Below are 17,823 nucleotides of genomic sequence, written 5' to 3'. Positions count from 1 at the left end.
TGAGGGCTTCAGAGAACAGCTATATTTATACTGAGATTAAATTACACACAGGTGGACTCTATTTACTAATTAGGTGGCTTCTGAAGGCAATTGGTTCCACTATATGTTAGTTAGGGGTATCAAAGTACAGGGGACTGAATACAAATGCCCGCCACACTTTTCAGATATTTATTTATCATCTTCCTTCCACTTTACAGTTATGTGCAACTTTGTGCTGGTCTCTCACACAAAAACCCAATAAAATACATTTTCGTTTTTGGTTGTAACCTGACAAAATGTGGAAAATTTCAAGGGGTATGAATATTTTTTCAAGGCACTGTATATCAACTATACTACTGCAACAATATAAACCAAAAAAATTAGATAATTGAACAAACACAACCATTAGACAGATCAAATTTGTGCTTTGAGATAATATCACTAAATTTAATCATAGTGGAGCTCCAGTCGTTTCTATGTTTATTAAGAGTCCTCAGCTACAAAAAGTGTGGTTGCTGACTTTTAAACTGGGAGTAAACTCCCATGCATGATTCTTACCTATAGGAAAGCTTATAGTAAGGCTTACCTATAGCTGCTGTAAATATCTCCTAATTTGCACAATTTTAGAGACATTTACTGTACATGTAGGCGGTAACGTCACCTGCGCATGTGCTCTGAAGGAATGGCTCCTGAGTCCACGAACCTGAAAGGAAGACCGGGTGAAGATGAGAGTGCCTGCAGCGGTGACAGCGCAGCGCTGGAAGGCTTTGTTTTCAGGTAAGTTTAACATAATGTGCTAGTTTGTGACGCATACTAGAACATTATGACATTACCTTTTAAGTTTGAAAAAAAAACACCCAGAGGTTTACTACCACTTTAATAAACGTACACTCACCTGTCCCACGATCCAGCAATGTGCTCCCCTGAAACATCTCTTATCTCACCTTCAAGTCTGGGTGATTGAACAAATCCCCAATTCTCTTCCAGCTGCAGAGCGATTCAAAAAACTCTGCACTAGAGAAACTTACTGGATTTATCATTTAGATGTGCTTTCCCCTGATGGAATGAATGAAGGTATAGAAATTTCCACCATCATATAAACCCACCTTTCATCTTTATTAGTATACTTCCGCCTATCTTTGTTTCCTTTTTTTAATGATATCTCTTATATATACATGTTTTTATGGTACTAATTTCCATATCAATACATTTGGAATGTGTGTGCGTTTGTATGCATTTTATATGCGTGTAAACGCATATACATATGTGTTTTATTACCACATTTTATCCCAGCATATTGTGAACTATTATATTATCCCACTCAATTATTTATATCATATATGTTTTGTATGTAGACCCATTCTGTTTTATATATTTATCATTTTCAGCATGCGTACCGCCGGCCAATTCATGTACGTCTATGTTTAATAATGTTATCGCTTTATTTATATATCCCTACATATGTTATATAATTTTCATTGTATTTATGGATACTTCCCATGCGTGCGCATTGGTGCTCTGTGGGTTTAGCTTGTCCTCCTCTTTCCATTTTTCATATCCAGCATATATAATAACAGTTTTTACTTTACTACCTTATATATGTCCATTAGTTCATTTAGACTATATATACATATTTTTCTCCCCTACCAGTATTATATATACTCAGTCCGGACCAGCATACTATATCCATATTTTTTATTTGCATATTATAGTATTATAGTATTTACATCTTAATTTGGTTAGTCTACTAATTTCATTATCACTTCCAACCTCCCCCTCATTGCCTCATCCAGCTCTGCCCTTGTGTCTTTTTTCTTTATTTAATCCCTCTCTATGGTATTCAGACTTTGTCTGCTGAGGAAGGAGCGTGACTTGCAGAGCATCCAAGTGCGCACGCTCATGAAACGCGTCCATTTTTGATGACGTCGTCCCCCTGCTGGCAGCCCATGCCTCGTTCTGAGGCCGCTCTTCCGCAGCCAGCGTTTATATTACATTCCACATTACATTCGGAAGATCACCGGTCATCATACACAGCACGGATCTTGTCACAGGATGTGGGAACGTCATCTTTCTGATACCATGCTTTTCATTTTTATACTACATGTGAGTTGATCTTATGTTGTCTATTGAATTGATTTTTAAAAAACGACTGCACCCAGAGGCGCCTCTCCACTTGTGCTGCCTGTTCACTTCCCAGATTTACACAGACACACAGAGGCACACCTCCAGCTCTGCAGCTCTCATTGGCCCTCTTATGACTCATCCCCCCCCCTCCCTTCCTGGAAAACTCTCACAAGAGTGAGAGAGAGAGCTGTGCATAATGTCATAAGCCTAGGCTAATGACCAGACAAGAAACAGGAAGTGGGCTGTATAAGGTATTTGCTGGCAGAAAAAAAAATGTTTTACTATCCAAAGTTAAAACAACAAGGGCAGAAGATTTAATAGATGGAAAGATGAAAAACTGACTGAAGGTCTGCTTTAGGCTAGAAATAATTGGAATACAACATGGAAATTAATATAGGATTTACATCTAGATCAAATATACAATTTCAGCATATTAAATGAATAAATATAATAGTTTTATAAAAAGCGTGGTTCATTACAAATAAAAATACTGCATCCATACTTGCCAATTATCTGAAATGAAATACTGAAGCAAACTAGGTTAGACTTGACACGCCCAACTTATGTGCCATTTCAGTTAAGCTTGCCAGTACTAAGCTATGCCATGCCTGTTTTCCAGATGGCCTTTTTATAAAATAGGACTGGTATAAGAAAATGGACAGTAAAATGGAAGTAGAAAAATGCCCACTTTCTGATGTAGGTAAAGTGAATATTGTAGCGGGCATACTTTGGTACTTAAAGTACTAAACCCATCTATTTAACTGTCTCCCAAAGCAATTATATTCAAGGCATGCCATGAATGGTAACTGTTAAGGCCCATACACACGATCGGACTTTTTAACAACAAACATGCAAATTACCTGTTTTAAGGCAACATCCGACTGTGTGTAAGCTCCATAGGACAAACTTTTTTGGTTTTCATCGGACAAATGTTGGCTGTGCAAACAGAAAAACTTTGGCAACAAAAGTCCTAGGTCGGCTAGTCCGATCGTGTGTACACAAAACCATCGGACTTTAGTCCAAAGTACAAACACGCATGCTCAAAACCAATGCAAAAGATCAGGCAACAATACAGAAGTTGACCAAAGGGTGGCGGTAAAGAGCTGAAAAACCACGTGATTTGGTGAAAGTTGGCTGAAAAAGTCCTGCCGTGTGTATGCATACCAAGTTCACGGCCAACGCCCTTTGGACAGAAATCCACGGAAAAGTTTGTTTGAAGTCCGATCCTGTGTATGAGGCTTTACAGTTGCTTCTGCTCTCAACCAACCTGTCAAGTCATCAAATTGTTGGTGTCATAAATGATCAAATGTGCAGTACCATGGAAACTATAGATCAAGCAGAAGATGACAGCTTCCTTGACTGTAACAGACAGGAGGGTTTAGTTCTAATTTAATAGAATTATTTACAAATCTATATAGAATGAGAGCAATCGACCAATCAATCAATCAATCTTTAGACCACACTCTTTCTTCACTAATTACAGCAGCTTTCACAGTCACTTCTGGATTCAGATTGCATACACAACAAGTTTATAATCAAGCTGCATTTATTTTGGGGGTTGATTTACTAAAGAAAAATAGTCTGTTCACTTTACAAGGGAGTTTGCACTTTGCAAGGAAAATTTTCTCAGAGCATAGTGAATATGAAGTTTCACTTTACAAGGAATGCCCAATCATGTGCAAGGAAAATAAAAAAGCAACACATGCTTGCACATGATTGGATGATGGAAGTCAGCAGAGCTTCATCTTATTCATTGAGCTCAGGGTAATTCTGTTGCAAAGTGAACAGTCTAGTTTTCTTTAGTAAATCAACCCCCATGTGTCCTTTCACAAGGCCGTTCGGTTCAAATCTTCCTGTCGGTTTTTTAGGTGGATCTGAACAGAAGCTCTATGTAAGTCTATAGGCAGGTCAGTGTAAACAAATCTGTGTCTGTTTACATCTGATTACCCCTGAAAAAAAATGTAAATGCTTGCGTGGTTTTCTGTTTTCTGTTTTTTTGGTTTTTTTAGGGAACCTGATGGATCTGAGGTATTTGGGGTAGCCCATAGACCTAAAAATCACACCCCTTTTAATAAAATGGTAAAAATGGTACAACTAGTAAATGTAGTCAAAACATAGCCGGGGTTCGGTAGCCAAAGCGGGTATAACTAAGCAACCATGATGTTGTGAAACGCATTAGTTGTTTGTCCTGCTTCTGTTGTCACATGGATGTTGACTATTCATTACAATAAAGGCTTTTATCGGAATGCGGCTATCCAGTATCCATTTCTTCAATATAGCCAAAGCGGGTAGTCAGAACAAGCCAGTAAATCAGGAAGCCAGAGATCAGCATAGTCAGAGGCAACAGACAGGATCAGAAACCAGAAGGGACATCAGCCAGGCAAGTATTCAACAGAAACACAGCAGAGAGTCTCCAGATATGTTTGACCAAGGCAAAAGCACGGAAAAAATGAGCCAGGCAGTTTAAATAGCCAGAAGGGGCTGGCTGTAGGCTGGACTGACGAGCAGGAAATGATCACCACTGTGGAATGATGAGTGCTGGCAATTAACCAACAGCTGAGTATCCTGAGCACTGAGAAGGGAGGGCTGAGAGCCCAGCCCTGACAGTTACAAAATTACATGTACTGTTCAGTTCTGGGCTCTGTTCATGGATCCCCTACTGATCAAAATAGACACAGCCAGTGTGATAAAGACTCTTGGGATGAATGATATCATGTTGGCCTAAGTCAGAAACCAGGAAGCAACTAATGAAATTAAAAAAAAAAAGTTTAAAACTGGTAAATATAATATACCTTTCTATTTATTTATTATGGCTAGCTGCATAAGGAAATTAAAATAGTTAAAAGAGAAGTATGCAAAAGCTTTGGAGGCCATACTTCTCTTCACGTGGCTGGTGTGAAGGGGCCCATGACTTCATGTGACTTTGTTTTAGCTCTTCGCACTCCATTCACTACATATACTTATACTGTCATCTCTGTGGGCTTCATAACACATGAAGATAAGCTTCCGGACTTCAAGAATCACAGCAAGGTTCTTGGCTCAGGTTCCCTCCTCCTCCCGTTCTCTGTATATATTGCAGCTCACTCCAGTCTACAAAAAGGCGTAGTACATAGTGGATCACATTTTTCTAAAAATTACAAGTTAAAAACATCTTGAGCTGATGGGATAAAAAAAACTAGCAGTATACTTGACAAGCTTAATCAGTTGATGGTATCAAAGGATAATGTTGCACTCACATCTGGCGATCATCTTGCCCCTCTTGTAGAGTTAATTGCTCCTGGGGTTACTGTATTGTTAGCTTTTTACTCAAAGATGGTAAATGCCCAATTAACTATATATTTCAGTTTAGCACCTGCTTCTTGGCTACTGTATATATCAGCTATTGTTTCAGTTGTGTAAATAGGATGCCTGCTTAGAAGGACAGAAATCTGGGATTTTGGCCCAAGCAACATAAATGGTGTCAAACATGACAGCAAAAGCATTACTACTCGTAATATGTAGCTGTAGTCTCTTAAAATCTTGGCATACAATTAGAGATAGTCATGTTAATAGACTTCTCATTGTATAGTGAGAAAACAGCTTTTTCTGTATATGCAAACCTGGAACATTTAGGAGCCAAGAGACTGACTTTTATAGCAGCATTCCAAGCTAGTTTTCTAAGGCCAGAATCAGAGATTGCCAGGAAAAAAAAAGCAATTTTAGCACATAAATCGTTTTTCTCTTCAGAAGAACAGGAAAAATTAAGTTCTATTTCATGCTTATTCGCCACAAACATATTACACAACGCTTTACAGATTACACCATTATAAGAGTCCAATTATTCTCTGCCAGGAACATTGATAGACTCAGCAACCAAGGCATATGAACCAAGAGCCCCTGGTCTCCTTTACAGTAATTAAGCATAAGTATATCTTTCCTGAACTTTGGTTGTCCTATTTTCTTGTACATCCTTTCTCATGCATAATTACCTTTCACCAAATAGAAGAACGATTAATGATTAACAATGACCTTATACATATGATGAACATTGTGTTTTTGAAACACCATTTAGTTTATAAATGTTTCATGCTTCAATAACTCTTTATTGGATATTTGACAATAGGTACAAAGTCATCAATTGGTAAATGTGTAAGCAATTGGTTGACACAACAATACATACATAGATTATCTATACATAGACACATATACATATGCCCCGTACACACGGTCGGATTTTCCGATAGAAAATGTCCGATCGGAGCGTGTTGTCGGAAATTCCGACCGTGTGTGGGCTCCATCGGACATTACCATTGGATTTTCCGACACACAAAGTTTGAGAGCAGGCTATAAAATTTTCCGACAACAAAATCCGATCGCGTCAATTCCGACCGTGTGTGGCCTGTTCCGACGCACAAAGTGCCACGCATACTCAGAAGAAATTCCGACACGGAACAGCTCGGTCTGGTAAACTTAGCGTTCGCAATGGATACAGCACTTTCGTCACGGTGCAATGTAAAAAATGGTTTAATACAGCACACTCTCTTCTTCTTTATAATGTGAGAAGAATTAAGTAGTTTTGCTGCTCATATTCACACACACTTCTCACAAACTTCTTTCTTTATTATTTATTGGGATTCCCTCAATATATTTTGATTTGTCACATCTGACAACATTATTTTGGTGTTGTTTTTTTTTTTTTTTTGGTTTTAAGGCAGATTAGTTATTTTTGGTTTGTATTTTTATTTTTACTCCAGAATATTTTTGTGTGTGTTTTTTGTGTCAAGTTACCACAACACCATTGATATGTTGTTATATTTAATCTGTAGGAGATTGGTGTTGTTGTCCCTTGTTAATTTCACATTGTATTTTAGAAATGTACCTGAATCGTCACCAACAAACTGTCCTTTTTGAATGAAAACACACATAGGAGATTCCAAAAAAATCATTTATTAGGGGCTCATAACTAAACAAAGAGGGAGGCAACGCTGGAGAAACAGCAGAAATGGGTGAAGCCTTGGACCGCCAGGGCACACATCAACTATTTTCAAGTAAAATTGGTGGTCTGAGGAGTCCATATCTAAGGGAGTGCAGTCTGGTCCAGAAGTCCCAGAGATCCGGAAAGCAGCAGATGACATCTGTGTCCCCAGGCTGTGGTCATACGAGAGACTGCATCTTTTGTCAGACCAGACTGAACCCAGGGCCATCACTCTCTGGTCTTCTTTCCACGCCTCCTTCCCCGCTGTGGCTCTGGTGGTGGAGTTGTGGCAGCAGGAGGAGGAGGAGGATGGTCCAACTCAATCACGTCGGTCTTGGGTGTTAGTTCCCCACTCACCCCCTTACTTAGGACTTTATAAAGCAGGTCCTCACATAGCTTGCGTTGACCCTCCTGCATGCCCTGCAGTTTTGTGGCAGCCATGCAGGCAAAGGCCTCTTCAGGAGTGGGTAAGGCTCGGAGGGACGCAGAAGCCTCCTGAATTAGCCTGAGAGCTGAATCCTGCATGTGAGTCGCCTTCCTTGCCCTTTTGTATGGAAAGCGGAGGGGAGGAACCTGCGATTCAGTCAGGCTGCGACTGGTCCCAGGCTTCTCCTGGCTGACACTTAGCCCCGCCTCCTGCTGGCTGCCACTAATCCCCGCCTCCTCCTGACTGCCACATTCCACAACCTCCTCCTGGCTGAGGTCTTCCTGTGTATGAAAAAGGGACATTGTTTTATTTTTTGATTCATCAATCACACATAATTTTCACCTCCTGACTGTTGCAAATTGAATGCTAACAAATATAACAGACTATCCTTCTGAGCCCAGCATTTTTCATTCTTGTCCCAATTTTGGGTGCCCACTACTGTCTATTGATATGTAAAACACTTTTTTCAATCAGCAATTAGTGATCAATAATGACATCTAGTAAAGATCATTTATTTATTGACCAGAAATCAGTAGAACAATGCTATACCTGGCTCCAGCTGGGCTCCTCCACTTCTTCCTGGCTGGAAGGCCCAGGTTGGACATCGGAAGCCTCAGCTGGGGTGGAAGGAAGAGTGGAAGGAAGAGTGGAGAGGGATTTCCCTGACTTCAGTCTGGTCTGACAGAAATCGCAGTCTCTCATAGTACCACAGCCTCGGGACATAAACGTCATCTGCTGCAGCTCCGGACCTCTGGGAATCTGTGACCTTCTTGCGCTCCCTAAGATAAGTGCTCCTCAGGCCACCAATTTTGGTTTTTAAATGGGGATGGTTGCTGTGGGGACCACCGGCTTCACCAACTCCAGCAGTTTCTCCAGCACTGCCTGCCTCTTTTGTTTATGATTATAATGGAGATGTCTCACCTGCCACAGACAGGGCAACTCCCTGTATTTGTCTATGAACAGGGGGAGGAAGTTGTGGTCATTGAAGCCATCCATTTTCTCTGCAAGACACAACACAAGAAAAACCCTAAGGTCAGGCTAAACTCTCCTAATCTTGTTACAATATAGGCTTCAGTTTCGAAGCAGTATAGGCCCAAGTTTAGATCTTACCTTCGTTATCACGATCAGCGCCTCCGATGCTCCTTCCTCCGCTCACAGATCGTACGTAATAAGCACGCGTGTTACGCTTTATACACACTGCGCATGCGTGTAACTCCACCCGCCCCTGACGTTCTTTCTAGTCTATTCCCTGCCCCTTTTCGTTCGGCGCAGTGGGGGAAGAGCACATGGTGGATACACAGCAGGTGTGTGCTAATTATAGCAACGAGGAGGAGGAGGAGGAAAGCCCGGAGCCAGAAACGTCCCGATCCAGAAGGAGACGATTTAAGGCCTCAAATATGTCCTTTGGGGAGATGTTGGAGATGGTCGACATCCTGAAGAAGACCGACTATGATGGGAAGTATGGACTTTACCCCAACCACAATGTCAGAAAGGCCAAGATCATGGCGAAAGTGGTCAGGAGTCTGCACCGGCATTTCGGGGTACGTCGATCAAAAGATCAGCTCAGGAAGTGGTGGTCGGACCTCAAATTAAGAGAACATGAGCAGTACAGAAAGATCCAGAGAGTGCTGCAAAAAAGTAAGTAGTTGTCCTGTGTTCCTATTCTTTATGTTTATTACGTTCGTGCTGCTCCATGTGCTTTTCTTACAAGTGTACATTTTTAAATGGCAACTTTCATGTTCATGGGCACATTATTCGTTCGTATCAAACATTTTTCTTTCGGCCTAGAAAACACCATTGTTTTGGCCATATGCATTTGGCCACAATTTTTACGCCCTACTTGTATGAAACTAATTTGGTTGTGCAGATGGCTTTGTTACTAGAATGAAATGCAAACTAGATTCTGTGTAAGGAGAGGACACTGAGCAGCTGTTTTCACATCTGGACACTGGAGCACTAGTGTGGGACACAAGAACACCCTTTTTATTAGGGGGCCACACAGGTGCTCCAGTGTATACTATAGAGGGGTCTCCATCTGTGAAGCTTGTACAAGACAGGTAAAGTATTGAAGCTTGACAAAGGACACTGAAAATGCTCCATTTTGGAACTCGGCCAAAATAGACAATTGTACCCCACTTCCAAGCAATGTTTCCTATTTATAGTTCTGCCATCAAATATCTGTGTGCTAAGTATACCATTTTTGTTTTACATAGGGGAGAAAAGACTCGGAGGACACCCCTCATCCGAGGAGACCACAGACCCCCCACCTCTGGAAGAAGGGGAAATCCACCCAACACAAGAAGGGCAGGAGGAGGAAGAAGATGTGGTGGAAATTGTCACCACAACAGGTGAGTGTCTGCGACCACAGGCTCAGGTAAGAGATGGATGCCGGCATATTTTTGATACCTGTTTTTTTTTTGGTTTCTATCTTTTTAGGTGATCGTGATGTTGTGGATCCAGATCATTTCACATCAGAAAGTGCCCAGATCCTGATCGGGGAGATCATGGGGTGTAATTTACAATTGGAAAACCTCAAGAAAAACATCAATGATGTTATTAAAAAAAATAAAAGCATCATTGATGTTTTGGGGCAAGTTTAAAACCCCTCCAAATCCCTTTGTTTTTTTGTGTGCTACAATGTTAAAAATCTATTAGCGATTTTTCAAAAAGCCAAAATTGGAGGATGCACACAGTGTGCCAACATGTGCTATCTGCCATCACGGGAGATCAATGGACGCGTTTTGGGGGTGCAACCCTTTCCTCAATAATAAAGTAGCTGAGAGGAAGGGGTTGCTCCCCCAAAACACGTCCCTTGATCCCCCGTGATGGCAGCTAGCACATGTTGACATTGGTAAATTTGTGTGCATCTTCCAAATTTGGCTTTTCCTGGGGTGAATTCACCCCATCTGAACGCAATATCAAACACAGTTCATGTCTGATATTGGCTTCAAGTAGGGATGAGCTTCGTGTTCGAGTCGAACCCATGTTCGACTCGAACATCGGCTGTTCGATCGTTCGTCGAATTGCGAACGATATGGGCCGTTCGCGCCAAATTCGTGTGGCGCGTCACGGCCCATAATTCACTGCGGCATCGCAGTGCATTGCTTGCTGATGATTGGCCAAGCATGCACTATGACCCGCATGCTTGGCCAATCACAGCGCCGCCTTAACAGAGAGCCGTAATTGGCCAAAGCCAAGGAGGCTTTGGCCAATTATGGCTCAGGGGATTTAGTACACGCCCCACACTATATAAGGCCGCCTGCACGGCGGCCCTGTGCAGTGTGTTCCGGTGTGCTGAGAAATAGAGAGAGAGAGAGAGAGAGAGACAGTGTCATTTCATTTGAGTTAGCTAGATTAGGCAGGACAGTCAGTCAGCTAGCTGCACTTAAAGTGTATTGTCTATATATATGCATCCCAGGTGTTGCATATATATATATATACACTGTATTCAGTTTAGCTAGATCCGTTCCTGTTATCTTCTAGACTATTTACATTTAGTGCAGTGCGTCCTGCTCACAGTGTTCAGCTAGATCCGTTCCTGTTATCTTCTTACTGACAGGCAGGCTTGTCTTGTTACAGTATTTTGAAGAAAATTACTGGTGTTCTTTTGATCCTATTAGTACCACAGTCAGGCAGCTAGACTATTTACATTTAGTGCAGTGCGTCCTGCTCACAGTGTTCAGCTAGATCCGTTCCTGTTATCTTCTTACTGACAGGCAGGCTTGTCTTGTTACAGTGTTTTGAAGAAAATTACTGGTGTTCTTTTGATCCTATTAGTACCACAGTCAGGCAGCTAGACTATTTACATTTAGTGCAGTGCTTCCTGCTCACAGTGTTCAGCTAGATCCGTTCCTGTTCTCTTCTTACTGACAGGCAGGCTTGTCTTGTTACAGTATATAAAGCTACCTGAAGAAAATTACTGGTGTTCTTTTGATCCTATTAGTACCACAGTCAGGCAGCTAGACTATTTACATTTAGTGCAGAGCGTCCTGCTCACAGTGTTCTGCTAAACCTACAAGTTAGTGGGGTGCGTCCTGCTCACAGTGTTCAGCTAGATCCGTTTCTGTTATCTTCTTACTGACAGGCAGGCTTGTCTTGTTACAGTAAATACAGCTACCTGAAGAAAATTGCTTGTGTTCTTTTGATCCTATTAGTACCACAGTCAGGCAGCTAGACTATTTACAGTTAGTGCAGTGCGTCCTGCTCACAGTGTTCTGCTAAACCTACAAGTTAGTGGGGTGCGTCCTGCTCACAGTGTTCAGCTAAACCTACAAGTTAGTGGGGTGCGTCCACCTCACAGTGTTCAGCTAAACCTACAAGCTAGTGGGGTGCGTCCTGCTCACAGTGTTCAGCTAGATCCGTTTCTGTTATCTTCTTACTGACAGGCAGGCTTGTCTTGTTACAGTAAATACAGCTACCTGAAGAAAATTGCTGGTGTTCTTTTGATCCTATTAGTACCACAGTCAGGCAGCTAGACTATTTACAGTTAGTGCAGTGCGTCCTGCTCACAGTGTTCTGCTAAACCTACAAGTTAGTGGGGTGCGTCCTGCTCACAGTGTTCAGCTAAACCTACAAGTTAGTGGGGTGCGTCCACCTCACAGTGTTCAGCTAAACCTACAAGCTAGTGGGGTGCGTCCTGCTCACAGTGTTCAGCTAGATCCGTTTCTGTTATCTTCTTACTGACAGGCAGGCTTGTCTTGTTACAGTAAATACAGCTACCTGAAGAAAATTGCTGGTGTTCTTTTGATCCTATTAGTACCACAGTCAGGCAGCTAGACTATTTACAGTTAGTGCAGTGCGTCCTGCTCACAGTGTTCAGCTAAACCTACAAGTTAGTGGGGTGCGTCCACCTCACAGTGTTCAGCTAAAGCTACCTGTAGAAGGTTGGTGGTGTTCTCATACTACAGGCAGGCAGTTGATTTTGCTAGCTGCAGTATCAGTACATATATATATATATATATATATATATATATATATATATATATATCCCAGCTTAGTGCAGTTACAGGCCATTAGTATGTCTGGAAGGCCAAGAAGGAGAGGCAGACAGTCACAAGCCAATAAGAGAGGGCAAGCAGGCTCTGTGTCTAGTGCTGGTCGTGGAGACGGTGCATCCTCATCAGCACGTGGCCATGGGACACGCTTGGCATTTTTTTCGGCAGCTGGCCACGTTGAGCCGCAACATGCGGAAGACTTGGTCGAGTGGATGACCAAGCCGTCCTCATCCTCCTCATCCTCTCTCACCCATGCCCAGGGTACTTTGTCTGGCAAAGCAGCGGCCTCTTCCCTCGGCTCAATGTCATCAGTGACTCCTTCCCTAGCCCCACCATGTCCTCCTGAGGAGTCCCTCGAACTGTTTGACCACAGTGTTGGGTACATGCTCCAGGAGGATGCCCAGCGTTTGGAAGGCTCTGATGATGATACTGAGCTCGATGAAGGCAGTAACATGAGCACGGACAGAGGGGGTGCCCAAGAAGGACAGCAATCTGGCAGTCATGCTCCCCCTACTGTAGCATACTGCCAGGTTTGCTCCAGTGATGAGGAGGGAGGGGATGATGAGGTCACTGACTCAACGTGGGTGCCTGATAGGAGAGAGGAGGAGGAGGAGGAGGAGGAGGCGGCACATCACCAACGAGGCAGGATGCCCTCCAGGGGCCAGCCTAAGGGCAGCACATTGACTGCATCACACCCCAAAGCTCCACATGTGCAGGGCGCTGCAGTCTCTGCGCGTTATTCAAAAAGTTCTTTGGTGTGGGCCTTTTTTAACAGGGGCGTGTAATTACAATTTTTGATGCAATACTTTGCAGCAGGGCTCGTTCCTGCGTTCCAACTAGAGTGTCTGTGAGGGGTTGCAGTGTTGTGGCACCAGCACCAGTGCCTAAGGCCTAATTTTTCAGCTCCTGTTCAACAGGGGCATGTAATTACAATTCTTGATCTAATATTTCACAGCAGGGCCCTGTGAGGGCTTACAGTGTTGTGGCCACAGCAACACCTAAGGCCCAAATTTCTGCTGAGTATATAGGGCAGGACCCTACTTTCAAACAACTAACTTACAAACGACTCCTACTTGCAAACGGAAGGAGACAACAGGAAGTGAGATGAAATCTACCCCTAGGAAGGGAAATTCTCTCCTGTAAGAGTTAATATGGGAAAAACATTTCTCCTTTCCACTGATGCTTTCCAATCCATTGAGACAAAATGTGAGGTGAAATCTTCTGAAGAGGAGGAAAGACAGCAAAACAAATGTCACAGGGGTGATAACCCTTCCCTATGTTTTCCAAAAAGCTTAAAAAAGATTTTTTGGCTGGAGCTAAACACATTAAAAATGTACCCGTTCAAAATTACAAAGAGATTCTACTTAACAACAAACCTACAGTCCCTGTCTTGTTTGCACTGCCTGTATACTGCTGTTCAGAGTATATAGGGCCTGGTGGCCCCACACCTTTCCTTATTTTAATTTGGGTGTGGGGTTCCCCTTAATATCCATACAAGACCCAAAGGGCCTGGTAATGGACTGGGGGGTACCCATGCCGTTTGTCTCTCTGATTTTCATCCATATTGCCAGGACCCGACATTACATTAAACCCGCAAGCAGTTTTAAATGAGATTTTTTCCTTTAAAAATGACATTTGGTGCAGGGACTGTTCTAAACACGGGAAACACGCGTCACTTTACAGGCATACTATAGACACCCCTCAGGTACGATATTTAAATGAATATTTCACTTTTTTTTTTTTTACTTTAAGCATCATTAAAATCACTGCTCCCGAAAAAACGGCCGTTTTTAAAAGTTTTTTTTGCATTGATACATGTCCCCTGGGGTAGGACCCGGGTCCCCAAACCCTTTTTAGGACAATACCATGCAAATTAGTTTTTAAAATGAGCACTTTTGATTTCGAACGTTCGAGTCCCATAGACGTCAATGGGGTTCTAACATTCGTGCAAACTTTTGGTCCGTTCGCAGTTTCTGGTGCGAACCGAACCGGGGGGTGTTCGGCTCATCCCTAGCTTCAAGTTCTACCAAATGTGAACTTTGTAAGTTCAAGATTTGTGTCTTTCTTGTTGTTTGGAAACATGCCTGTTTTAGCTTAAATGGACATTTCTATTTTTTATAATGCTACCCCAAAAATTGTTATACAACAAACATGTTGGTTTGTTAGAAAAACCTTTTCTAAATGCACATGTGATTGTGCAGGTATTAAAAAGATTGTGAATCAAGAATGTGTGGATTATTGTCTCAACGCTACAACACTTTTGTGGTGATGTAATTGCTGCTTTCTGTGAAAATGGGGGTTATTTCCTAAGGGCAAATCCTCTTTGCACTACAAGTGCAGTTTCAGTGCAGTTGCAAGTGCACTTGTAGTGCAAAGTGTCTTTGCCTTTAAGAAATAACAGCCAACAGTGCTTTGTATAAAGTTACACAATCACGCCATTTTCTGGACTCACCGCATTTCCGTCAGGGTCAGCTAAAATAAACACAAGCAGTAAATGTCAACAAAGATTTGCTTTTTTTTGCTTTCTATTTGATAAAGGCTTCACAAATTTGCTGGCATATTGATGGCCCCCCTACCCGCAAAGAACTCAAGGTATCTTAACCGGACATCACGGGCACTCAGGGAGGGCAAGCCAGGACGGCCACTTTCAAGCGCCGTCAGTGTTGTTGTTTCATGTATCATTCCGGCCTCAGGCCCAACTGAGCCAGCATAGTTGGCCGAATGTTGGCGAAAAAAGTTATGTAGAACACAGCACGCCAGGATTAAGTTTATACTCCGCCATATGGATGGGTGTCAGAAATAGGCGGAACCGGCTGGCCAGGATTCCAAATGTGTTCTCCACCACTCTTCTGGCTCTGGCCAGCCGGTAATTAAAAACCCTCTGTTCCGGGGTGAGGGTCCTCATTGGGAATGGCCGCATAAGATGGTCCCCCAGTGCAAATGCTTCATCCGCAACAAAGACAAATGGGAGTCCTTCCACATTGTCTTCTGGAGGTGGCAAGTCCAAGCTGCCATTCTGGAGACGCCTGTAAAACTCCGTCTGGGTGATGACTCTACCATCGGACATCCGGCCATTCTTCCCCACGTCCACATACAAGAAGTCGTAATTAGCCGACACCACCGCCAACATCACAATACTATTGAACCCCTTGTAATTATAATAGTACGACCCCGAGTTGGGTGGTGGGATGATGTGGACGTGTTTCCCATCAATTGCCCCTCCGCAGTTAGGAAAGTCCCACCGCTGGGCAAAGTGGGAGGCCACAGTCTGCCATTCCTGTGGCGTGGAAGGAAACTGTTGAGGAAAACAAAAAAAACTTAGTATTTTTGCACATAAACATGGAAAGCAGATTACACACAAACATTCTTGGCCAACATCCAGATAACATTTATTAAGGGGAATTTTACAACACCAAAGTATAAGGTACACCTATCATATTCCCCCTCCCCCCCTCTCATGGGCCATTTCTAACATTATAGGGGGGGGGGATCTTGGACAGGTAACCCTCTTCACTTCATTGAGAGATGAATGCCTAAATACAGGGTATTACTTGGAGCTGCCCCTCCTTAGTTACACTATTGGCAGACCACTGGACAGGTAAGAAGTGTCATAATACAAAGATATAAATACACATTGTACACATTTGAGCACATTTGGACATTCTGCTATTACCTATCAAGATAATAATAGGATACCAAAACTTTAAACAGTACCATTTGAAAGTATACAGGCAGGCCCTTGCACTACATGCTTTGGGGAATTCATCCATAAATCTGACCAGTAAAGAGATGGGTATAGTGTGTATGGGTTTGGCAAAGTCAGCAGATAGATGATTGAGGATAGATAGAGAATTGGGATCAGCTGACTTAGCAGTTGGGGGGAGGGAGGGTTAATAAAAATGATTTGGGGACACCACAAAAAAAAAGCCTCTGCCACTCTGCCTGAATTTAAAGCACAAATCACATTTCTAAACATTTTAGGGGTTGTTTGGGGTAAAGCACTACTATGGAGCTGATAAAATAGATTGTTAAGTGACTACATGAGGTGAATATAGGGCAGGAGACCATGCTGGGGAGGTTAGTGAAGGCAAATATGTATGAAGGACATAAAAATCCAGCATGCATGAGGACAAAGGGAACATTCACAGCATATTACAATCATGGTAATTAGGGAATGAGGAAAGAAATACAATACATTAGCAAACATTATATACAATAAAATGTGATATTAAAGGATAAAAATCTTACCTTCATATACTCCTTCTGCAGGACCTGGATGATGGCAGAACAGGTCTCTGGGATAATGATACCCAGAGCCTGGGGGTAGATGCCTGTCGAGAACTTCAAGTCCTGCAGGCTTCTCCCTGTCGCCAAGTACCGCAGGGTAGCGACGAGCCTCTGCTCCGGAGTGATGGCTTGCCTCATGCAGGTATCCTGCCTGCTGATATAGGGGGTCAGCAAAGCCAGCAGACGGTGAAATACGGGGTCCGTCATCCTGAGAAAGTTCCTGAAATCATCAGGATTATTCTCATGGATCTCACGGAGCAAAGGCATATGAGAGAACTGGTCACGCTGAAGCAACCAATTCTTGGTCCATGAACTCCTCCCCACCCTGTTCATGGACTGGACTTGTGTCAAGGTCAGGACCCCAACACCAAGCCCCCGCACAGCACGAACTCTACGAGGAGTACGTATACGAAACATGGCTAGAAAACGGTCGGCTGCTCAGAACGAAGTAACAGAACGCACTGAAGAACAGCAAGGCCTGTGAAGAGCGACCTGAAAAACAGTAACGAACGAACAAGAACACAATGACTAATTAAAGTCACGCGGAACTTGCTTGCACGCACTGAAGAGCAGATACAAACGCACAAACTGAACAGCAGAAAACAATCTGAAAGCCACAAGTCTGAAAAAGCGCGAATCGTCTCTCACCAAACTTTTACTAACACGAGATTAGCAAAAGGAGCCCAAAGGGTGCCGCGCTTGGTTCTGAACTGGCCTTTTCTAGTCTCGTCGTACATGCTTGACGTCACCGCGTTGTTGGCGATTGGAAATTCCGACAACTTTGGATTTTGTTGTCGGAATGTCCGAACAAAGTCCGACCGTGTGTACAGGGCATTAGACACACCAAATAATAAGTTGAGAAGACATGAACATTGAGATTTAAGATGCTGCTATTCTTACATGTTATCAAAGCCAGGGGAAGGGGAGAACAAAGATCAACAAAAACCAGTCCACATCTTAAGAAGCATACAGAAGTCAACATTCTTAAACTTTACATCTAGTGTTACACAACCACAAGGACCAGGGGGAGAAGGATTTCCAATAGGAGTTATTCTAAA

The sequence above is a fragment of the Aquarana catesbeiana genome, linkage group LG03 (genome assembly GCF_042186555.1).
Source record: "Aquarana catesbeiana isolate 2022-GZ linkage group LG03, ASM4218655v1, whole genome shotgun sequence".
NCBI lineage: Eukaryota > Metazoa > Chordata > Amphibia > Anura > Ranidae > Aquarana > Aquarana catesbeiana.
The sequence above is the reverse complement of the archived record's forward strand: the minus strand, read 5'-3'. Positions refer to the sequence as shown.